Below are 26,031 nucleotides of genomic sequence, written 5' to 3' on the forward strand. Positions count from 1 at the left end.
CTGGAAAGTTCGATGCTTGATGTATAAAAGACGGCGCGTCCCAACGATGAGCAGCTTTTCCACGGCCGATGCTGTGCTCGCCGCTGCAAGAGCAAGCAGCAGACGCAGCCGGCGTGCGGAAAACGTGGTGCTGTCCAAGAAATAAAAAAGAAAAAAACTATGGTGCACGATAACTTCTTTTCCATGAACAGCGTCCCATACTTGTTCAATCCTTATAATGAAGAAAGCTTTATTTATTCGGGCCAAGTAGCCATAAGAATCGGAAAATAAAATAGGTACTATTTCCGGGCGCGTGCGTATGCAGGCGGTTCGGCTCTATAGCTTCCACAGTGCTGTCAAGAAAATCTGTCGCCGAGTATAATATTCCTTCACGATGAATTCTGGGGAGTCTGTCTATCTGCGAAAAAGTAGGATATCGAGCAAACTTTTTGCCATCTCTTAAAAACACTTGCCAGTTCATCCTCTCCCTCTCACCTGTACCTTTTTCCTCGTGTGTGGTGGCACAGAACATTTGTAGCTGATCACCAGCCTTAAAAATTACCTTCACGCTGTATCAACTTTTTGCTTCCTGTAACCTCTGCGATGTAGAATTTATCGACTTTAAGCGGTAGCGACTACTGCGATGCCAGGATAACTGATTTCCAAAAAACCGAGAAGATTACGCGTTAAACTTAATGTTGGTTTCATGCACACGCACTTAGGTGGCACAATTCATCAGATACGACACAAATATACAGAATTTCACTGGAATAGAGCAGCTCCAAGGTAATTTCATAGCACGTACTGACGACTCTGGTGCGAGCGTTGCGGGGCATTTGGTTTTCCTATTATCTCACATACAGGTCTAGAAAATGCATTACGCATTCTGAAGACAATTATTCAAGTAGCTTGAAATAACCTGAATGACCCTTTAAATACACTGCATCAATCATTGTTAAAAGAAATCAACTTTTTTCGACAATATTAATTCATCCCAGAAACTTTCTTTACTGTATAGGATTTTCACGCACGTACATCAGAGATGCGTGTTCTGTACTGACCAATGTGACGTAGACATTGAGTTGCATTTTCGAAGGCTCTGTTTCTGTGAAACATCCCACTGCCTAACAATTATAAAGGAAACAAAAATTTCACAATAATTTTATGGAAATAAAAGCATATTATTCAGTTATGATGATAGACGCTGGGCAGCTCCCGACTTCTGGGCACTCGCCTCACCGCGGTGGTCTAGTCTCTAAGGTACTCGGCTGCTGACCCGCAGGTCGCGGGATTGAATCCCTGTTTCCGAAGCTGCATTTTCGATGGAGGCGAAAATGCTGTAGGCCCATGTGCTCATATTTGTGTGCAAATTTTGACCAACGGGGAACCTCCACTACGACGTCTCTCATAGTCAAATGGTGGTGTAGGGACGGTAAACCCCACATATCAATCAATTATTCAGACTTCTGAGTGCTTGTCGGCCAGACAAGAATCACTCTTTTCAAAGCACACAGCATCTAAATGTCAACGAGATATACTAGAGAGAATCGTTATATTTCTAGACACTACAAAATCGAACGCTGCGTTTCAAGATACTTACACGCTTAATTAAGGTGTGCAGGACGTTTCTCGTGGCTTACTCATAACGCCTCTTAGGAGGGATCAGCAAACATCTCTTAACGCATGACAGGCATTAAATATGGGACCCTTTCCCCACGCCTACTATAGCGTACGCCAAAGGAGGAAAGAAAGGCAGTTGGGCGACTCACTGCCTATTCCGTCTCTCCTTGGGCGCACGCAGTAGTCAGCACCAGTTACTGTCAGATTGTGTCGCATCTCCCGATATGCTGTTCTTTTTTCCCATTTCAGCAGCAGGCAGGCGAAGCAGTTGCTGAATGTTTTCAAGAGAGGTTATGCAAGGTACTGCGACCATGGCCACTGAAACTATCAATCAACAAACCGTTTGGGTAAGTCCGGGTGTGTTTCAAGGATGCAAACCCATATAATGTGTCAACAAGCATGACTCATCTCCTTGTTTATTTGCAAAAAGGAAGAAAGGCTATATCAAAGACGCTGTGCCTCGCCCGGCATTCGAAAATAGCAAACCATGCGAAGAATAAAACATTATTTCCCCCGTCAAGCAATCAGTGTACCCGTTATTGACCGAACAATGTGACAATAATTAGTTATCTGGTATTTTATTGCAAAAGCACAAAATTTTTAAGGTACGGAAGGTATACGACCCATATATTATCTTTTGTTAATGTAATATACACTTCCAGAGAACTCGATGCACCTAAACGGTACCCAAAAACAGACTTTACACAATTTACAGTTGTCATAATTTATGTTGCTGAGGAATCTTAATTGGTGTACATTTTATAGTTAGGAGCGTAATGCACTGAACAAACTCCTTAATCCTATTTGTGTCACTGATTACTATTTTTCGTCAACTCGGCTTTACGACTGACTAGGCGAAGCTAATCAGTGGATCATATGCAGCGAGATACGTCAAATCTTTCGTATAATACAGATACAGGCAAATCACTACGGCCCTCTTTAGAGACGTCTCTTCAGTCGTATCAGCTCTTTCTTTCCGATGAGCCAATTGTGTACGTGGAGTTTGTCTGTAAAAATGAAATGTCCTATTAAACAGACACTAATGATTTCAAGGGAAAAGACACTTAACATTATGTTGTAAAGGTACCTAATAATCACTTGCTTTTTGTCTGACGTAACACTGATTTCACCTCTCAAATTTGTTCTAGCAGCCGCTTTTATATGTAGCCTGTATGGGGAATGAGGTCAACTCAATGCCGTAATGAGAGCATGCATAGTGAATCTGATTCAGATGTACATGTCTAAAGTCATATGTGACGGTTCCCCGGAAAGTAAAGGGACAGTGTACGAAATGCACACAAGACAAAGAGAAGCCTGTGCTGTCAGTTCATCATGCCGCCATTAAAACCGAAGCTTAAATTCCGACACCACCAACCACAGATTGAATAAAATGTTTCAACATGTAAGCCGAAATTTCGTAAAATACACAGTTATGCTCAATTTCTGATGCAATAAAATTGTAAGCCGAAATTTTACTGCAGGGTGATCCGACATTAACTTATCTAAGCACAGTGAAAAAGTAATAACGAAACCACTGTAAAGCCCCCAAACTATTTTCCCGTTAGTTTCTGAAGCAGAAAATTGTTTATTGTCAATACCAAACGTGATTTCTGTTTTTGGATGACCTGTTCCCTGTCACCCGCTGATAACAATATCGCGCATTGGCTACATAGGGTGTCCAAAACAATATAAATGCATCCGTCATCAGCTCTTGGCGTAGCATAGACGTGGGAATTACTGTAACTCCTTGTTAACGTCAGATCTAAAAAAGATGCCTTCATCACTCTTTTTGTATGCTCTATAGATACCACCGTTTGAGAAGCCCCTTTATTCGACCCGTCATAGTCGACGATTAGTGAAACGGGAGTTAAAAAACAGCCTCTGCAATAAATTTCGTCAAAGTCCTCTGCCGTTCATCAACAGAAAAGCAAGCGAGCAAATACTTTTTTGTGTGTGAACGCGAGAAATCACTATCAATTTTATTTGAGAATTAGGCCAACTGAACGAAGCTGCCATAGACGGCCTTAAAAATGTTGAGCTTTCGAGAATTTGGTTTTTATTAGTGTAGTTTTTTCGAGTGAGCAACTGCAATCGACCTTGCAAATACCTCGTGGCTCCAGTGGTGAAATAGTTAAAAAAGAAAGCGCACACCAGTAACACATAAGGGGCTATTGCTGTACACATATAGAACAAAAGGTATCCAGAGCGAGACTGGCTTTCTTTCACGTCCTTCAAACATACGTTGCCTTGCAACCAGTACATGTATAAAGTTCTAAATCTCTAGAAGTGTTTTTACAAAAATTATATAGCACTAATATTCAGGTATAATAGATATTTAAAATATTACACCTATAGTGTATAGAATTCAAGCCTTGTTGACATGATTTACATATCTGCAATGTGAGAACCGCCTCTTCCAGAGAATAGCCTTCTTAGGTGTGTGTGCCCTGTCTTTCCTCTTTCGCTGCTGCTTTTCCGGGGCCTGTCATTTGTTGTATGCTGCTTCTCGCCTCTTCCTTGGTATCTGAGCGATAAACATACCACTAAAGAAAAAAGAGACAATAAAGTGAAGTTACAGATAGTTCTACGAGAGTGCTATATTGCTTACCCGTTTGTTTCGTCCACAAAAACACAGACGTGTTGCACGGCTTGCAACTTCCCATATCATGCGGACATTCCCAGTAGTTCAACAAAGAGATTGCGTTGCTGGTAGAAAGTTCTTTGGTTAGAGTCTAGAAATAATATTAGTAATAATAATAATAATAATAATAATAATAATAATAATAATAATAATAATAATAATAATAATAATAATAATAATAATAATAATAATAATAATAATAATAATAATATTATTATTATTATTATTATTATTATTATTATTATTATTCATAACAATTGTTCAAGCCTAAAAAGCATCATTCCAGGGACCTGCTGAAAAAGCTGTCATGAACGGTTTGACTTATTTGTCGCCACTAGACGCTACGCAGCAGCGGCGTGCAGTATAATAGATGGGACACAACTATGGCTCAATTTTTCAAAAAAGAGAAAAAGACAGATCAAATTACAAAGACTCAAGAACCAACACAATCTTGTCCACACATATGTGCATGCACGCAAGTTTCGACCAAAGGATAGACATACTTGCGCGCATTAAGGTCTATATGTGTCAAACGAAGGCACATATGACAACAAAATGCTGGAAAATACTGATGGGTTGCTTAAAAAAACCTAGCACGGGCATAGAGTAATCATGTTCCCAAAACAAAAAAAAACACCGTTGAATGCTGTTTAAACCTAAAATCGAAAAAATCCGAGCTGGACACAAAAAAATAAGCTCATTGAGTGCGCAATTCATTAATCGCTTTTAAGACGTAGGTCATCTGCAAATACGTAACAAAACTATCAACTTTTTCCGTATCTACGACGGAATACTTTGAAACATGTACGGCAATTATTACAGTGACAAGTAAAAGTACCATTACTGTGAAAAACTGTTGCAAAATCTATCGGTAGCCTGCAAGCTGAACCCCTGCCCCTCTCAGAGAGATCAGCGTCGTGCAACGTGACGCCGACCAATGGTGACGTTCAGAATTTCATTTTTGCGCACATGTTAACAAAACATTGGAGTGGACTACGATAGAAACACAATGCACAGAGAACATAGCGCTGTGTTTGTGTCTCTGGCAAGTTCTTTGTTTTGTCTACAAGTCCGCTGAAATAGAAAAAATGATTAGCAAAACACTCAAGCCCCTGCTCTATCATTCATGAGGGCGTGCGTCACAATTAGACACGACAAGGCTTACACGTATGGCGTGGTCATGCACCACGCGATAAGTAGAGTGTTTTTTTTGTTTTCATCAGAATCAGGAGTAGTTTATTTATTCATCAGATCGTTACAAAAAATGTGTATACAAAAAAAGATCCAGTATTCAGAGACTCAGTGGGTTTATGCTATTCAAAGTTAGTAATAGTACGCCATAACCGTTTTATTGCTGCGCTAACTGCGTTTTTAATCGTGCGAGTAAACACGGTACAGAATGCAAATTGGCAACTCCTAGCCCGTCCTCTAAGCGCCCTTTGAAATGTCAGCGGGTGCAGAGCACTGGATGGCTGAATGAACTTTATCAAGTTCTTCAGAACACGCTCTAGAACGTTGCGGGTCGCTCTCATGTCGGCACAGAAGGATCAAGTCACTCTGTTGCGTTGCCGGCCCGTTCTGCCCATAACTGGTGTTCGCGTTCGGAGCTGGCAATAGCACCCACCCATTCAGAAAGCGTTACAATTCAACACAGCAGAACGCGGGGCACCGCCAGAGAATGCATACTAAATTAGCTATATAATTATAGAAGGAACATATATTAGTTGGGTGTAGTTCGGGATACATTTTGTGCAATAGCGCAGGGTTAGGGCACGCCCTGACTTGAAGAAGTCTGAGGGAAAGAGCTTGACGTCTGCTTAGTTTTCTGTGTGGTGGTGCGTATTGTCTCCACGCAAAGTAAAAATGTTATGTCAATTCGTTATACAATATAAGAGGGTCCCAGTTTTACGAAACTTCAGCGCCGCGCCCCCCTGATAGACATACGCGGTTCACTAGTGCTCGCGCAGCTGAGTGAAAGTAGTAAAAAAAGAGTACTCAATATTCGCGGTTAGAACCACCATATAACAAGAGGCGTGTTCTAGCTTTATAAAATTCCTCAAATAACCCCGCGTTGTATCGTGACTGCTTTGTGCTTCAACAGAGCAGAAAGTTGGTCTTGTGGCGGAGTATTCCAAAGTGCAGTCTACTGACTCGACAAGGCATAAGCCACACAGGAATGATATACGGACAAATACTGCCTTTCAAAAGATGACTACTGGAAGCGCTGCTAAATGAAACATTATCAAGGGTGCAAGTGGCAACTGCGAAGCACATCACTTTCTGAAAAATAACAAAAAAAACCACGCACAATAACCACTCTAAGAAATTTACTGGTCCGGTCTTGAAGCTGCTTAGAAAAGTGATAGACAGAGAGCGTGTTTTACTGCTCTGACAGCAGGTTATATCCAACCATCAAAAAAATGCGTCGATGAAGCTTCTTTCACGCCAAATATTATAAGTGAAACATGACTGACGTTCTTTCAGTCGTCCATGAATGGCCGTTCAGTGGCCTCAGTATATGCAGCATTCATGTACCAATGCCACTCCCGAGCTATCAGAGCGCGGTAGATTTTCTAACACAACACAGCCCGATCACAACTGGTGTGCTTGCACCCTGCATGCACTCGTGTTGAACGCCAAGAGTGTTCAACACGAGTACATGAGTGCATGATTAAACGTCATGATGATATTCTGCAGAACTTACAACAAATATGGTCGAAAGCAGTCTTTCAAATGCAGGATCTTCGAGAGCCATTCGTGAAAAAGTTCCGTATTTCTCTCAGTTGGCGCGGGGAGGCGGTGTATGCGCATGGGTATGCACCTCGCCACGTTCGTTGTAACGAGTGCACATGCTCGCCGTTCGGGCAGGCTGAGCCGCATATCGTGGCTCCCGATTAGGATTTGTTTATGCGTGATCGCAGATGTTTTCACGTGTTCGCCATGGAATTGGGAGCGTGTGATATGCGCTGCACATGCGTACACGGCTCGTTCACGTTTGCACATGACAGAATCACGGCACACAGCCTTGCCCTGACAGGAACCTGAAGGAAAAATAGTGTTACTTTTGGTCACGTGGGGCTTGAAACATCATCCACTACTTATATACATGATCATCATGATTAAATTTACCATTAAGCATGACGATAAACGTGGTATTTTTTAATAGAGTAGGTGAAAGCAAAATTTACTCGTCCATTGTGCTCCAAATTCTATTTTCCGTGTACTCCACAGAAGCTAAGAAAGCTCCACCACTCAAACTTGTGCCACTGAACTGAGAGAAGAAGAAGTGTTTGACAGACGAAATATACTAAGACATACCAGGCAATGACGCGAAATAATGTATAGGCAATGCCATTAGTTGTAATTGCCATGTAACTCTGGTTAAGGAAAAGTGGAAGAAATAATGACATGCTGCCATTATTAAAATGAAATAGAATTAACGCATAATAGAGAGAAAAACAGGCCGCATCAACTACTTAAAATTTTGCCATAGACGTAACCATTAACTGTCAAATACAATGATGCTTGTACAAGTACTCTTTGTCGCGTCATTTCTTTGTGGGGCGTCTTGTGTTTTTGCGGTGCTACGTTTACCGCAGCCATTAGTGAACGTTCGGAATTATTCTAGCAATATGTGAGCCACGTTTCAGCTTTACTGTTTAACCAGTATTGAGAACTATTCCAACTTTCAGTAGAACTATATTTCATTTAGTTTTGGTGCACTAACTCTAAAGGGGCGTCTTTTGTTAATATATGTATTTTTTAGTATTTCATCATTGATCACACATGAGCAGACAACCAAGTGCTTCGCAGCCAGTAAACAATCCAAGCACCGAGATGACGCGGTCACACAGCGTTAACAGTGCAATTGAAGTCTTCGTTGATGCACTTGATATTAGCAGGCAATTAGAATAATTCCGCTGGGTTTAGCGTCATGTGAGCTAAACCCAGAGCATACATAAAAAAATCAATTAACTCTCATCCGGGAGCACGATTCTTTCTTTCACGTTTCTCAGAAGCACCGGTAACGCCGGGTCTTACATTTTTGTTTTCTCTGTTGCATTTGTGCCGATGAACAGGTCCTTTGTCGTCCTGCTATACAATTAGAGTGCTCCCGTTTCCAGAGTTTGATCGTCTTGTGTGCAAGCACCGCGCTCTCTTTTGGAACATGATCAAACGAGAGTAATTCCCTGCTTTGCTTGCTTGCTTACACTTGAGATCAAAACAAAGATAATAGGAAGCAATTATTGGGTAGCCTGCATCTTAGGTGAACTTCATACAAACAGTCGAAGCCTTGAGAATCAAGTTATGGATTAGAGGACTGTTATTCATTTAAATCTCATGGTGCAGCCCCGCCGTGATGGTCTAGTGGTTAAGGTACTCGGCTGCTGACCCGCAGGTCGCGGGAACGAATCCCTGCTGCGGTGGCTGCATTTCCGATGGAGGCGGAAGTTTGTAGGTCCATTTGCTCATATTCGGGTGCAGGTGAAAGAACCTCAGGTGGTGGAAATTTCCGGAGCCCTCCACTATGGCATCTCTCATAATCACATGGTGGTTTTGGGACGTTAAACCTTACAAATCAATCAAAATCTTATGGTGAAAGAAACTCAGAAAATGGCATTTTAAGGTAGAATTTTACAGTACTTAGCTTCCTAAAGGTTCAGCGTCCTCAAGCAGTGGCGATAATTTTTTGACCATGATGTTTTTGAGAGTTTTAGTTTATTCAACTTTCTAATGCGCTGTTTGACTTGTGCCTCAACGTGACAATTCTTCATGTGGATGTTGCTAAACATAGTCACCTCATTAAATATAGTCTTGTTCACACAAATTCACAGAAACTGCAGTAGTGCCACATGTTGGTATGCCTTACGTTTCAGCATTATAATTGTTCGGCTGTTAAGCCGTGGTTTTGATTGCCACCACCGCTTACGCATTTTGCCGTGGACAAAAATCAACTGAGAGAGACATATTGAAGGCGTTTGTAAGTTTGTAATTTAAACACAAGACGGCGAAATGCACACGAACAAGTAGAGAAGGGGAACACACAAGGGGTCGTCTTGCAATTGAGTTTATTAAGAGCTTAATAATCAGGAAATAATTGTTGTCAATTTAAGTGGTGGTGTTTTTATGAATAACCAAATCACCTTTCCGATAGTATGCACGTTCGCTTGCTTCATGTTTCTTTGCTTAACATCATTTTAGGGGCGAGGCTCCTTCGCCCGTGGGGCATTACATCCTCCGTAGCTATGTAGCTACTTTTGCTTTGTGGCTTCCTCAATAAATGGCCCTGCGTGTATTTGGCTTTGGCAGTAATATGGATGGCGTTAGGGGTTTTCACAGCATTTCTACGGACTGAAGGAAGACGAGTGGGGTAGAGCGTGTGTTCATTTGTCAGTGTGTCCAACCATCCATCCGTCCATCCATACGTTCGTACACCATTCTATGCTTCCGTCAATCCGTCCGTCCATGCGTCCATCCATCTGTCTGTTCATGCATGCTTCCGTCCATTCAACTGTGCGCCCACACGTCTGTCTACTCGTGCTTCCGTCTGTCCGTGCATTAGCCCGTGCTTGTGTCCTTCCGTTCGTCCATCCATGAGGCCATACGGCTGTGTCCATTCATCCTTCCGTCAGTCCATCTGTCTATCCACCCGTCCATCCACCCGTCCATCCTTCCGTCCGCTCGCCCGTGCGGGCGTGCTCTGGTTCGTCCATCTGTCTTTGCGTCCGTGCTTCTATTTGTCCATTCGTTCGTCCATTCATATATCTGGGCGTCCATGCTTGCGTCCATCCATGCGTCTGGGTGTTCGTGCTTGCATCCGTGCGTCCATTAGTCCATCTGTTGGTCCGTGAGAGCGTCTATGCGCCCGTCTATCTATCCACCTGACTGTCAGTCTGTCCATGCGTCTATTCGTCTGTCCGTCCTTTTTCCCGTTTGTCCATGCGTCCATGCTTCGGTCCATCTGTCCGTTCGTGCTTCTGTCCATCCGGCCGTCTAGACGCACGAACGGATGGACACATGGACGGATGAACAGGCGCTTCGCCTCACTCATCAGCATTCACTTTGTTGATATATTATCTGATTTTTTTTCAATTAATCAGTTTACATTCAACGCATGTGTCACTCATTCCCGCGTGGTCACTCTTTAAACTTCTGTTTCGTATTTATAACATATTCCTGTACAACTATTATGCGCACAAACCACCGTGGTGGCGCCGCATTTACGGTGCTCGGCTGCCATTCCGACGGTCGCGGGTTCGACTGCCTACGTGGCTTTTCGTTCAAAGAGAGATTCTCTTGCATTATGCGATGCCAGAGCGCGTTTAAGAACACCAGACAACAAAACTTTCCTGAGCTCTTCGCTACGGCACCTCTCATACGAACGTTGTAAAACCCCACATATTGTTATTATGAACTAGGCGCGCGTTCACTGTTCGCGAGTAATCGATGTAGCGCCGGTGTCTTGCACTCCACATGATATATTTAATGTAAAGATAGATAGAAATATAGTAAAGGTGGTAGGTGTTGTAAATAAACTGAATAAGAGATACAGGGGGAAGGTGGTAAAGGCTTACGCGCCTAAATCCAGCCATGATGACGCTTCAGTTGAAAGCTTCCATGAAGACGTGGAATCAGTAATGAGTAAGGTAAAAACGCAGTATAATATACTGATTGGAGACTTTATTTCAAAGGTAGGGCTGGTGACCAGGCAGTAGGAGATTATGGCATCGGTACTAGAAATGCCAGAGGAGAGCTACTAGTAGAATTCGCAGAACGCAATTGTTTACGAATTTTGAACACCTTCTACCGAAAATGAGGAAACCGTAGATAAACATGAAGGAGCCCTAATGTCGAAAATAAGAATGAGATAGACTTTATAATTAGTGCACACCCAGGCATCATGCAGGATGTGAAAGTGATTGGTAAGGTACGATGCAGTGATCATAGAATGATACGGTCTCGAAATCACCTAGAGTTGAAGAAGGAATGACAGAAACTGATACACAAGAAGCCAATAATTGACCTAGCATTGAGAGGAAAAGTACAGGAATTCATTCTCGCTTCAGAACAGGTATTCGGCTCTTAGTGAGAAACCCAACATTAGCGTAGATACAATGAATGATAATCTTACGAGTATCATTACGGAGTGCGCAGTGGAAGTTGGAGGCAGGGTAGTTAGACAGGACACTGGCGAGCTCTCCGAGGAAACGAAGAATCTCATAAAGAAGCGTCAAATCATGAAAGCCTCAAGTACAACAGACAAAATATGAATGGCTGAGCTTTCGAAGTTGATTAGGAGGCGTAAGGTATGCGATGTAAGAAAGTGTAACATGTATAATGAAGGAATGATGACAACAAAAGCGAACAACAAGCATCATCGTAAAGTAAGGCACCACGAGATCGGCGCTCGAGCTCCTCCATCGTCCTCGTCCTGTCGCTATCTCGAATCTTCCACCTGCCCGTTTGGTTCGCCCAATACACCTCTTTACATTTGGTGATTGTGCTGGGTAACCACATCGCCTACAACCTGGAACTCCTATCCCGCACCCTGCCGTCGACCATGCAAGTTGACGCTGCCCGACAAACAATACCTCTCGCGGCCGCTAGTTGCCCCGGCCCGGTTCATCAGCGAGACCCCCTGATCTTTGCGGGCATCGAAGACCAGGACGTCGAGGACTGGCTGTCGTCTTACGAGAAAGTCAGTGGACCCAACAGGTGGGATGACGCTTCTAAGTTGAGCACTGTCGATTTTTACCTCACCGACGTGGCCAAGCTGTGGTATACGAACCACGAAACTGAGTTCACGAATTTGTCCGCCTTCAAGGAGGCGATAAGTGCCGTTTTTGGTCGTCCTGCCTTACAGAAGCTACGCGCCGAACAACGTCTGCGCACGCGGGAACAGGAGCCAGGTGACTCTTTACATCATATATAGAAAATGTGATCGATCTCTGCCGGCGCTTCGATGCTTCCATGAGCGAGAGTGCGAAGATACCGCACATTATGAAGGGCGTCGACGATGACGTTTTCCAGATGCTTCTCGCGAAGTCTCCTAGCACTGTGGCAGAAGTAGTGACTTTGTGCCAAAGCTATGATGAATTGCGGAGGCAAAGAGCTCAAACGCGACGCTCATTCCCGACAATCCAACCAGTGACCGCACTGGACGTTATGACTGACCAGACAAACCTCGCACAAATGAAAGACTTCGTGCGAGAGGAAGTGGCTCGGCAGCTTTCTCTGCTGCCTTTTGCTCAACGCCAGGAGCTCTCGCAGCAACAGACACTGCGACACCCACCAACATTGGCTCCCATGCTCCGACATGTGGTCCAGGAGCAGATTTCCGAGGCTATGCCGGTGCCCTTGCAGCAGCCCCCCGTCACCGCGCCTATTACTTACACTGAGGCACTAAAGCGGCGGCAGACACCACACCCCGTTGTTCCAGGGACTGCTGTATACCTGAGCCCCAACTCAGCCGTCCACCGCTTGGATTCCTCTTATTGCCACCACAGCCTCAACTCACCCGTCTGCCGCGTGGGCTGCTCCCCTCGTCACCAATACTTGGAGAACGTGCGATAACCAGCCCATCTGTTTTGCAAGCGGCGGTCCTGGCCATATCGCCCGCTACTGCCGTCGTCGCGTGCCGGGATACACAGACGCCCGGACACAGAACAGCTTCTTGGACCTTCCTCCATCTCGTCTGGAAAATTCTGGCCCTCAGTCAAGCTCGTCTTCACGGGAATGTCCGCGTACTATGTCTGGTCGCTCACCTTCACCCCATCGTTGCTCCCTGTCACCCATGCGTCGTCGGCCAGCGCTTGAACACGAGGGAAACTAACCACTGCAGTAACCACTGCAGAGGAAGAAGAAGTGAATGGAAGAAGCCCGTAGCTTCATTTCGCTCTCTTAATTCAGTTATTATATTGAGTTCAGGATCTTTTTACAGTGTGTGCGGTGGGTGAACTGTCTCCGGAGTGGCAGCTAAACATCGGTGAGTCGGAGTTTCACTAGGCATCGCGATCAGAGTTGCCCCTTAGCGGGCCCGTGCCTCATACCTGGCAAAGCCCGGGTATGGGGGACAACGAGATGCCGCTAGCGCCAAGAAAAGCACCACTTATCCATCCCGCTCGACTTCAAGTTGATGCAGGCTCAGCAACAATATCGACGTCCCCTACAGAGAGCAGCGAGGCCTCGCAGTGCAAGAAGAGGCGTACAGAGGAGGAAGAGGTTGACAACGATGACGCTACATCGACGTACTCCCTTAATGACATGACACAGATGGATACAGAAGCACCCAAGGAAGACGAGGGAGCTTACACGGTGGTCACCCATCACAAGAACAGAGCTACGGGGATACCGGTGGTATTCGGACCAATCGCTGCCGAGGACTCGTTCTGGAAGGTGAATACCAATCGCATAGCGTCTGAGATAATCTCTGCTATCAATGAGAAAGTGACATCATCAAGAATCATGAGAGACGGAAGTTTTTGTGTTGGAGTACGGTCTTTGTACTCGGCAAACAAGTTACTGCTGATCAAGAGTCTGGCTGGATTGCCTGTACAAGTGATGATACCTCAGTCTTACATGAAGACCCTAGCAAAGATAAGAGATGTTCCACTCGAATACAGTGATTATGACCTACTGGATTATCTTAAAGATGCTGGAGTAATCTCGGTCACACGACAAAAGAGATGGGTAAGAAATGAAGATGGAAGTGTCACAATGCAGCCCATACGAAATGTAATACTCCAGTTTAGACATGACATGCCATTGCCAAAAAGAGTTGCTCTCGGCTTTACGGTTCACACTGTCGAGGAATACATTGAGCCGGCGGTAAGGTGTTACAACTGCCAGAGATATGGGCATAAGGCTAAGACTTGCAGTGGAACCAAGAGATGCAAGGTATGTGCGGGCGCACATGATTACAAAGAATGCACCTCGAAGCGTCAACCTAAGTGTGCAAGCTGTGCTGGACCACATCCGGCGTCGTTCTCAGGCTGCTCTCGAAACCGTTTGGCATCAGCGGCACAAGGAGAGAGAATTGTAAAAGGGTACGATAAGATACAAAAAGGTCCAGCACCCAATGCGGATATAGTCGAAGATGTTCCTGCGGCACAAAGAAGTGCAAAACAGTGGCGCCACGACTCTTACTCGGAAGTATTGAAGCGCTCAGCACCAAAACATCGCGTTGGAAAAGAAGTCCGGGCCCAGGAACATGCTGAAATGGAACTTTCTACCAGGCCAGACACAGCCAAGGAGCCACTGACTACCAAAGGGAAGGGTCACAGCAGCTTGCTGTGTAAAACTTCTTCGAGAAATGCGATGTCGGCGGAGACAGCCGGAAGCGAGCAAGTCATTTTGCCAATAATATTTGCGGCTCTCAAAGCAATTCTACGATCCCTGCCACAAGCAGGTTCTTTACCAGAAGTGAAATTGCTGCTAGATGTTGAGCATCTTCTCTTGTCGTAATCATGGCTACCGGACTATCTAACTGGTACAAAAGAAGTGCAATATTCCAGTGGAACTGCAACGGTTTGCAGAATAAGAGTGGAGATTTTCGGAAATTCGTCGCTCAGCACGGGTTTCCGATTTTGTGTATTTCCGAAACAAGAGTATCCACTAACTTTCGCTTGTCCAATTATGTGGTGTACCAAGCAGACCGTCCTGCTGCAAAAAGCAGAGTGATGTTATGTGTGAGACGCGATATTCCGTCGACACTTCTGGCTACTTCAAAAACAGATGCGCAGGAATTTGTTAGATGCAAAGTGAAGTTTGGTAACGTTACTGTAACTGTAGTTAGTGTTTACGTCCACCCTCAAGCAAACGTTTCATACGCAGAGTTGGCTGCAGTGTGTAGGTCGGACCATGATCCCATAATTATATGTGGTGATTTTAACGCGCACGATGAATTGTGGGGTAGTGAGCGTTGTAGTGTAAGGGGATCTGCTATAGTAAAAATATGCGAAGATTATGGTTACACTACTCTAAATGATGGTTCTCCAACGTTTCTACGGGGGCATAACTACTGCAGCGTACTAGACATTACTATGTGCTCCTCTGAATTAGCGGCTGGAGCAGACTGGACTGCAGACGCTGACACAAGAGGAAGTGACCACTTGCCAGTATTCATATATCACCCAAAGTTGAAGAAAACAAGAAATAACCGCACAACAAGAATTACAAACTAGGCAATCTTTCGAGAACTACAGAGACAAAATCTTGGACCCTGTTCTGACGCAGAAAGGTATGCATCTAAGATCAAAAAATTTCTAAGAAAAGCAACTCGTACAGTACCCATTCCAGATGGGTATTCGGGTGTTGACGCTGAGTATGAGAGGCTTCGGGCAATACGACGCCGATCTGAAAGAAGATATCGCAGGTCAGGTAATTTAGAAGATTTCAAGGTTGCACAGATAGTACACACTACAATGCGTAACCAACTGCAGAAGCTTTCAACCAAAAGGTGGCAAGATTTATGTGCCTCACTTTCCCCATTTACCTCGGCGACTCAATTGTGGAATAAAGTACGCGCCCTCCGACAGCCAGTAGCCCACTCGAGACCACTACAGGCTCTAGCGCTGTCTCGAGGAGTTAGCGAACGGGTGATTGCCGAAGAATTTTGCGATCTTATACTGAGAAATGGAGAGACCGCCCAAACGAGCGAATATAAATCCTCAGCAGAATCAGCTTCGGCGGTTGTAACAAAGTCCTCTGCGATCAGTTCATCAGATCTGGATGACAGCTTCACACCAGAGGAGCTCCAATATGTGTTGTCTTCAGTAAAACGAGCAAGTTCACCAGGAACAGGTGGAGTTACATACGCTGCTCTTGCTAATTTGTGCAAAAAAGGAAAATTACACCTGTTGGACATCTATAATAAAATTTGGCAAGAAGAAAAAGTTCCGGAAAGTTGGAAGATATCAAAAGTAGTACCGTAGCTAAAGCCAGGGAAGAGCCCTATGCAGTTGGACTCGTTTAGGCCGGTTAGATTGACAAGTTGTTTTTCAAAAGTGATGGAAAAAATGATCAATGAACGAATTTTGTGGTGGCAAGACATGAAAAAACTACTACCAGAAAGCATAGCCGGCTTCAGAAGAGGTAGATGCACAATGGACTGCATTCTGGATTTGGTCACAGATGTGGAAAACCAACGAACGCAAGGAAACATCACTGTCGCTGTATTCCTTGATGTCCACCGAGCATACGACACAGTGAGTCACGTTCACGTTCTGGAAGGCCTGGCGTTACAGGGATTCAAGGGCAAGATACTGCGTTGGATCGCTGACTTCCTGAAGCACCAGAAAATTTTTGTAGTTACGCAGGAGGGCCCAACGTCAGAACATGTCGTCAACCAAGGAGTGCCACAGGGCAGCGTACTAAGCCCTACTCTCTTTAATGCAGTCATGGCGCAGCTCCCGTATAATCTTCCACCCAACATCAGATGTTCAGTATATGCTGATGATATAAGTATATGGACGTCTGGTCCATCGTTTTTGGATATACAACAAACTCTACAAGAAGGATTGGATAATGTAGACCATTTTCTAAAACAAAAAGGTATGGCACTGAGTCTGGCCAAAACAGCCATACTACCGTTTACATTAAAAAGACCTGGAAATTTCCAGATTATTCTGCAAAATCAGCCTATTAAAAGGGTTGAAACTCATAAATTCTTGGGAGTAATTTTAGACCGGAGACTAACATGGTCGCCTCATGTCCAGTCCCTGGAACAAAAAGTGAATCAGGCCAGTCGAATCCTCCGGCATCTCTGCGGGGCCAAATGGGGTGGTACTACAGAGTCGTTATTAGCCCTACATGTTGCCTGGATACGCCCCATCGTAACTTACTCACTGCCCCTGCTCCACGGACTCCCAGCCTCCACCGAAAGGAGACTTCACTTGTTATTGGCAAGGAGCTTGAGGGTATGTCTGGGTTTACCACGGTCAACTTCCAGTGATTTAGTGTAAGCGGAGGCTCGAGAGCCACCTTTGGCAGTACTGCGAACTAAAGAAACATCTCGAAATTTAGTTAGAATTTTCACGCAACATGAAAGTCATTTTTTATCTGGTGCACTAACACAAAGAACGGCAACGAGACTACAGGATACTATATCATCATTTCAAGCAGTAGTACCAGAATTTAAACAATGGAAACCTTCAAAACCACCTTGGACGCTGCCCCTTCTCAACGTTATCCGTGAAATAGACGGCATAGAGAAGAAAGCAGCCATGGCACCTCTAGTAGCGGCACAGTTGGTACTTCATCAGCTTCTTGTAATGCATAATGAAAAAACGAAGATATATACAGATGGATCATGCACAGAAGAAGCGTCAGCCTGTGCGGTCTTTATACCCGAAATTCAGGAAAAGAAGATGTACAAACTATCGCACAAATCTTCATCGACGACAGCAGAATTGGTGGCTATCTTTGAAGCAGTTAAGCTTATCTGCGAGAATCCAGATCCACGAAAATGGGTGATATGCACTGATAGCAAACCTGCTCTTCAGCTAATCAGAAATGTGAGATCACCTTACAGAAATGGTGAAATACCACAATGTATCTCAGAAACTGTGGAATATGCCTCATTGCAGGGTCACAACATCGTATTCCAATGGATACCCAGCCACATTGGAATAAAGGGAAATGAAGATGCTGATAGTCTCGCGAAGAAAGCATTGAAGGAAGGACGGGATTGCACAATCCCAATATCTGGGACGAATATTCGACATTTTATATCGCAAGGAGCTAACCATTGTTCGATGGAGAAGTGGTTTGAGAGCCCTAAATCAAAGGAAACGGTACTTTATGAAGTTGATCCACACAGAAAATTTTCTATAGCGACAGACCTTCCACGACACCTAGAGACATTGATCCACCGACTTAGATTGGAAGTAGCATACACAAACAGCTTCCTGCACAAGATACATCAATCCAACTCACCGGAATGCCATTGTGGTCATGCAGAAGAAAATGTTCGCCATATTCTTTTGGAGTGCATTCAATACGCGAAAGAAAGAGAAAAATTAAAGAACAAATTAGCAAGTTTGGACAGACGGCCCCTCACAATAAAGAAACTACTTGGACCATGGCCTGACATGCATCTTCAGAAAAAGGCAATAATCTTCCTGACAGACTTTTTAGTGGAGACCGGACTGGACAAGCGCCTATGACTGACAGCCAGAAATGAGTATTATGTAAAGTGTGGTCATGTATATACTGGCATTAGAGTAGTAAGGTGTGCGTGAGAGTAGTTTATGACTGTGTGAACTGCGTGAAGAAAACTGTGTATTGACATGTTATTTGAACTGGTTTCAGTGTGCTAATATGTGTTTTTTTTCCTTTTCCGTATTGTTAATTTTTGGGTACCGTTCTGTATTATTATTTTATTTTTCGCTGCAGAACTCGGTGATATGGAGTAGCCGAGGCAATAGGCTCCTCAACCTCTCCACAGCAAAACAGTTAAAACAACAACAACAACAACCACTGCAGTTCAAGAGGCAAGAACTGCGCTGTCGAAATGCTCAAGTCCTCGCACATTGCCATCGAATATTGTCGAAGTTTTTGTAGAAGGTATTCGAGCATATGCTCTAGTGCATACCGGTGCTGCCGTTTCCGTGATAGACGCTAAATTTTGCCGCAAGCTTCAAAAAGTGACGACGCCTCTCAATATGATGTCCTTGCAAACAGCGAATGGGGACCCGGTTCAGCCTGTAGCCGCCTGTACAGTCCGACTGATGATCACGAAGGACCACCACTCTGTTGAGCTTATTGTCCTTTCGTCATGATCACACGACATCATACTCGGATGGGATTTTTTGTCACGTAACCATGCCGTTATCGATTGTGCAAGATCGGAGCTTGAACTTTTCCCGTTTCACGACCAACCAATCAGCCGCATTCAGCCCGCCGTACACAAACTCGTCGTCAAAGAAAGCACTGAAATTCCTCCGACAGCAGCTGTGTTGCTTCCCGTGTTCTGTGATGGCATTAGGAACGAAGCTGCATTCTTTGAGCCATCAAGCCTCTTCCTTAGTCGAATATCACTTCTTCTGCCTTATTCAACCCTCTCTATTTCTGAAGGAAACAGTGCTCTTTACCTCATCGATATCCTTCCGTATCCCGTCGAACTGTTTCAAGGTGAATCTCTTGGACACGTGCATGCCATTGATAAAGAACAAATTTTTACCATGCCGTCAAATTGTTCCGGTGACTACGACGCCATCAGTGCCCTCAACCCTTCTAATATACCACCTTGCGATCTTTTTGATTCATCGAAGGCCGATGGACTATCGCCATCTGAACGCTCTGAGCTCCTTCAGCTGCTCTACCAGTTTCGTGAATCCTTTGACATTGCTCAACCAACCTTTGGCCGAACTCCTAGTTTTTTAGATGCGGAGCATCTAATACTCGTGGCTTGTAGCGCGGCGCCGTCCGCAAGCTTCCTCCTCCTTCTGCCACCATCTGTGCATCCCTTCCTCCTCTCCACACCACGCGCGATTCTCTCCTCCACCATCTGTGCATCCTTCCTCCTCTACACACCACGTGTGCTTCTCCTCTTCACGAACATTCGCCAGCTGTATGATGATGCGCGCATGCGCCGTCGCGCTTTGAGAACATCGGCAGCTGACGCGCGCGCATGCGCCGTCGCACTTCTCCCCTTCGATAACCTTCGAGTACATTCTCCATCTTACGCGCGCGCATGCGCTGTCGCGCTTCGAGAACATTGGCAGCTGACGCGCGCGCATGCGCCGTTGCACTTCTCCCCCTTCTCGAACATTCGACAGCATACGCGCGCATGCGCCGTCGCGCCGTCACCCACCATCTGTGCCGCGCGCGCTTCTCCCCTTCAAGAACAATCTACAATTCTCCAGATTCTCCAGCGGACGCGCATGCGCCGTCACGCTTCGCGAACATTCGACAGCTGACGCGCGCATGCGCCGTCGCGCTTCGAGAACATTCAACAGCTGACAGCGCATGCGCCGTCGCGCTGTATATATACTCAAGGTCGGCGCTCGCTCGCTCAGTTGCCGCTTGTCGGTTGGTTTGTACGGCGCGTCGACGTCCGAGCTTGCGGTGAATTGAATGCCAACGAATCCACAAACACAATTATCGACGTCCCTTCGACCAGCGCCGCCCTTTCGCATACGTGTTCACTCATTTAACACCCCCTCCTACAACCACGTTAACCAATTTAGCCATCGACCCAAGTAAGTCGCAATTTAACACCCCATTTCACAACCACGTTAACCAATTTAGCCATCGACCCAAGTAAGTCGCAATTTAACACCCCGTTAACCAATTATATGCTCCGCATCCTCCTCAGTGTTCCCTCGAGGGAAGCTCCGGGCAATCTTTTTCACTGCATCGACACAGGTTCCAACGTGCCAGCACGACAGCAGCCATACCGTGTTTCCGCCACGCAACGTCAGGTGATCACCGAACAGGTTGACGATATGCTGAAGCGCGACATTATCCGACCTTCCCAAAGTCCATGGGCATAGCCTGTCGTTCTTGTTAAAAAGAAGGATGGTACAATTCACTTCTGCGTTGAGAACAGGCGCCTAAATAAGATCACTCGCAAAGACGTGTACCCTTTGCCCAGGATTGATGACGCCCTTGATTGCTTACAAGGTGCCGAATTTTTTTCGTCATTAGATTGGCGTTCGGGGTATTGGAAGGAGCTCTTAGCAGCTGGTGATCGTCCAAAAACAGCCTTCGTGACACCGGTCGGGCTATATGAGTTCAATGTCATGCCCTTCGGCCTCTGCAATGCGCCGACCACATTCGAGCGCATGATGGACTGGGTTCTGCAGGGTTTGAAATGGAACATATGCCTCTGCTACCTCGACGATATCGTCATCTTTGCACCCGATTTCGCCACACATCTTGTACGCCTGAAAGATGTCCTCACGTGTCTGAAGAATGCGCAGCTCCAACTGAATCTCAAAAAATGCCACTTCGCTGCTTGGACGCTCACCATTCTCGGTCATGTCGTATCATAGGATGGCGTTCTTCCCGACACGGCTAAACTACGCACTGTCGCTGAATTCCCCAAACCGACGACTGTAAAACAGTTACGCAGCTTCGTAGGATTGTGCTCCTACTTTCGTTGGTTTGGGCGCAACTTTGCCTCCTTAATTGCCCCTTTGACTAAACTTTTAAGCTGTCCCAACGACATCTCATCATGGTCTTCCGAATGTGATCACGCATTCACCACTCTTCGCCGTCTCTTGACATCACCGCCTATATTGCACCGCTATGATCCCACGGCTGCAACTGAAGTCCATACAGACGCCAGCGGTGTCGGTCTCGGTGCAGTTCTCGCTCAACGCAAGCCTGGATCCCCTGAGTATGTCGTCGCCTACGCAAGCAGAACGCTTAGCAAGGCTGAGGTAAACTACAGTGTTACCGAAAAAGAGTGCTTAGCCATACTTTGGGCGATTGGGAAATTTCGTCCATACTTATATGGCCGTACCTTTGCTGTAGCTACAGACCATCATGCCTTTTGTTGGTTGTCGTCGCTGAAACATCCATCAGGTCACCTTGCTCGTTGGGCTCTGCGACTTCAAGAGTATGACATCCGCGTCGTGTACCGTTCCGGTCGCCAACATACCGATGCTGATGCGCTCTCACGATCACCACTGTCCGCTGAGGTTGCCTCTATATCTTTTATAGAACACGCGCTGTCCGCTCTTGACATCGACACAATGACCTCTGCACAGCGCGACGGTCCATGGATAACTTCGCTTCTGGACATCTTATCTGGGGTACCGACCCTTCCCACCACTCGAGCAATGTGACGCCAGGCTTCGCACTTCACCATTCGAGGTGGCTTCTTGTACCGGCGCAATTACTCACCAGACGGCTGGAAGTGGCTGCTCGTTATTCCCCGAAAGCTGCGCTCTACAATCTGTGCATCATTTCACTCCGACCCGCAATGCGCTCACGCCGGTGTCTTCAAGACCTACGAACTTTTAAGGAAACGGTACTACTGGCGTGGGATGTTTACTTTTGTTCGACAGTTTATTCGCGGCTGCAACGAGTGTCAGCGACGAAAACAGCCACCGAATGCAGGAGCAGCTCCGCTACAGCCGCTTGCGTGCCCTGACCGCTCATTCGATTGCGTCGGAATCGATCTTTATGGACCACTGCCATTAACCACAGCAGGTAGCCGGTGGGCTATCATTGGTGTAGATCACCTGACACGGTACGCCGAAACCGCTGCTCTTCCTACGGCAACCGCTCAGGACGTCGCATCTTTCATCCTCCATCGGTTTGTGTTGCGTCACAGCCCTCCTCGCGAGCTCCTCAGTGACCGGGGCCGTGTATTTCTATCCGCCGTAATCCAAGCACTTCTCCGTCAGTGCCATATTGTACACAGGATGAGTACAGCTTACCACCCTCAGACGAATGGCCTGACTGAGCGGTTTAATCGGACCCTGGGTGACATGCTCGCGACGCAAGTGGCATCTGACCAAACGAACTGGGACCTGATTCTTCCGTTTGCGACTTACGCGTACAACACCGCTACCCAAGTCACCACCGGCTTTTCCCCATTCTACCTTCTATATGGACGTCAACCATCGCACACAATTGACACTTTGCTGCCATACGCACCAGATGTATCTGAGTGCACGACCGTGTCTGAAGCCGCCGTCACGCCGAAGAATGCCGCCAAATAGCGAATCAGTTTAGTACGGCTGACCAGCAACGCCAGAAAAAGGCCCGCGATGACGACCACCTTCCTGCCGCAAAGTTCTCCCCTGGAACGCTTGTATGGCTGTATGTACCACCCTGTGCGCTTGGTTTGTCTACCAAGCTACTTTCAAATTACCATAGTTCATACCGCGTGGTGGAGCGCACATCGCCCGTCAATTACGCCATTAAACCGCTTACGCCATTCGGGGACCATTGTCGGCGTGGACACAATATTGTTCATGTGGACCGCTTGAAGCCGTACTTCGAACCGCTCGTTCCCACCTGTTAGATTGCCAGGATGGCTTCATCTTTCTCGATGGGAGCAATTATAATGAAGGAATGGTGACAACATCAGGGAAGAACAAGCATAATCGCAGAGTACAGCACCACGAGATCGGTGCTCGAGCTCCTCCATCTTCCTCGTCCTGTCGCTATCTCGAATCATCCACCTGCCCGTTTGGTTCGCCCAATAAACCTCTTTACACATGGAATGAATTGGAAAGTCAATCAATCAATTTTTCAAATCAAATAAAGATTTGATTTGAAAAAAAAAACGTTCTTACAAAGGAAGGAAGCGTTAAAACAGTAAAAAAGAAACTTGGGATAGGCGAAAATCGGATGTATGCACTTAAAGGCGAAGCAGACAAAATAACTTCCGATATAGATAAAATCTCTAAAATAGCGAAGGAGTTTTACAGAAATCGTTACAGTAGCCAGGACAACCACGACCTTCATACTATAAAAACTAGCAGTAGCCCAGATGACATGCCACCAGTAATAATAGATGGGGGGCAGATTGTGTCAGAAAAACTAGCTACCGTGTTGACGAGGTGTCTCCTGACGGGAAGAGTACCAGAGTCTTGGAAGATTGCTTACATCATCTTAATACTTAAGAAAGAAGAGGACAAGGACTTGAAGAATTACTGGCCGATCAGCTCGCTCTCTGTAGTATAAAAGCTATTCACAAAGGTAATTGCTAACAGAGTAAAGAAAACAATCAAGTTCAATCAACCAAAGGAACAAGCAGGATTTCGAACAGGCTACTCAACAATTGACCACATTCATACTATCAATCAAGCAATAGAAAGATGTTCAGTATATAACCAACCAGTATACATAGCCTTCATTGATTACGAGAAGGTGTTTGATTCAGTAGAAATATCAGCAGTCATGCAGACACTGCGGAATGCGTCGATAAAGCATATATAAACATCCTGAAAGAAATCTACAGGGAACCAACTGCTACCACAGTACTTTATAAAGAAAACAACAGTATACCAATCAAGAAGGGTGTAAGGCAGGGGGACACAATCTCCACAATGCTATTTACCGTGAGCTTACAGAAGGTTTTCAGAAGCCTAAAAAAGGAACAGTTAGAGATAAGAGTTAATAGAGAGTACCTTAGTAACCTGCGCTTCACCGATGACATTGCATTGCTGAGTAACTTAGGGGAGGAATTGTAACTCAAGATTACGCAGTTAAACAAGGAGAGCATAAAGGTGTCTCTTAAAATTAATCTTCAGGAAACGAAAGTAGTGCACAACAACCTCGAAAGAGAGCAGCGGTTTGAGATAGGATAGTGCACTTTGAGTTGTAAAAGACTACGTCTACTTAGGGCAGGTGAAAACCGCGTAGTCGAACTACGAAACTGAAGTAACTAGAAGAATGAGGTGGAGCATATTTGGCAAGCACTCTCAAATTATGACAGGTAGATTGCCACTATCCCTCAAGAGAAAGGTATATAACAGCTACATCTTGCCGGTACTTAGCTATAGAGCAGAAAACTGGAGACTTAGAAAGAGGGTTCAGCTTGAATTGAGGACGACGCAGCGAGCGATGGACAGAAAATTGGTAGGTGTAACCTTAAGAGACAAGAAGAGAGCAGAGTGGATTAGGGAACAAGCAGGAGTTAAGGATATTATAATTGAAATCAAGAAGAGAAAACGGACATGGGTCGGGTATGTAGCACATAGACAGGATAAGCGCTGGTGACAGGATAAGCGCTGGTGAGGGAAACTAACTAGATTCCCAGAGAAGGCAAGCGGGTTAGGGGGAGACAGAAGGTCCGCTGGGCAGATAAGATTAAGAAGTTTGCGGGTATAAATTGGCGGCAGCAAGCACGGGACCGAGGTAACAGGCGAACATGGGAGTGGCCTTTGTCCTGCTGTGAACGTAGTCGGGCTGATGATGATGACGATGATGCAGATGTGGGTAGATTCATACCTTGCTCACCCAGTATAAGTATTCGTAGTGCTCCGATCACTTTCGCTCCAACAATTTCTCCTGGTTTATGTACCACAACCACAGAAGAGTAGCGTACACCTATCCTCTCACCTCTTTCGTCCTAAAAGTCAGTTCATAGCGCCGCGAAGCGACTCTTCGTGGAGGATTGGAATTACTACAAATAAAATACATTAGAATAAACAAAACACTTGGCATTCCGCTGCTCCGGTTAATAAAATAGATAGTAAAATTTTGAGACCACGAATTGATCTAAAGCTTGTTGTAATGCACTCACCGTAACTCTCCAGCCTGCCAAGTGAACATGCAATTTCGGGTCTCATATAAAGTGCTCTGCTTCCTCCATGGGTGCAAGTTTCACCCGAGTAGTTTTACGGTGCAGGCGTAATAACAACATATCATGCTATACTGCTCGCCCTAACAGTTAACACACTTGGAATTGCATTTACAGAAATACATAATAAATTGAAAGCCAAAGCGATCCGCTATTGATCGTCTGGTAAAACAGTAAAGTGAAGGTTGCTGGCTGAGTTTTTCACTGGGTCAGGGAAGAAACCGGAGTTAAGGATAGCATAGTTGAAATCAGGACAAAGAAATGGACATGGGCCGGACACCTTGTACGTAGGCAGGACAACTGGTGGTCATTAGGGGTAACTGACTGGATTCCCAGAGAAGGCAAAGGCACGGAAGGCACTCCTTCTTCTTTTTCTTTGGCTTTTGTGAAGTGTTGACTGCTTTATTCTGCACATCTTTTCATTCTAATGTACACGTGTGTAAATGTGCTAGGCTCTCCCTTCCGAATAAAGCCATCTGTCTAGGCTGTTATGAAGGACAGCTCATGACCAATAATTCAGCTT

Source organism: Rhipicephalus microplus, unplaced genomic scaffold (assembly GCF_043290135.1).
Source record: "Rhipicephalus microplus isolate Deutch F79 unplaced genomic scaffold, USDA_Rmic scaffold_15, whole genome shotgun sequence".
Lineage (NCBI taxonomy): Eukaryota > Metazoa > Arthropoda > Arachnida > Ixodida > Ixodidae > Rhipicephalus > Rhipicephalus microplus.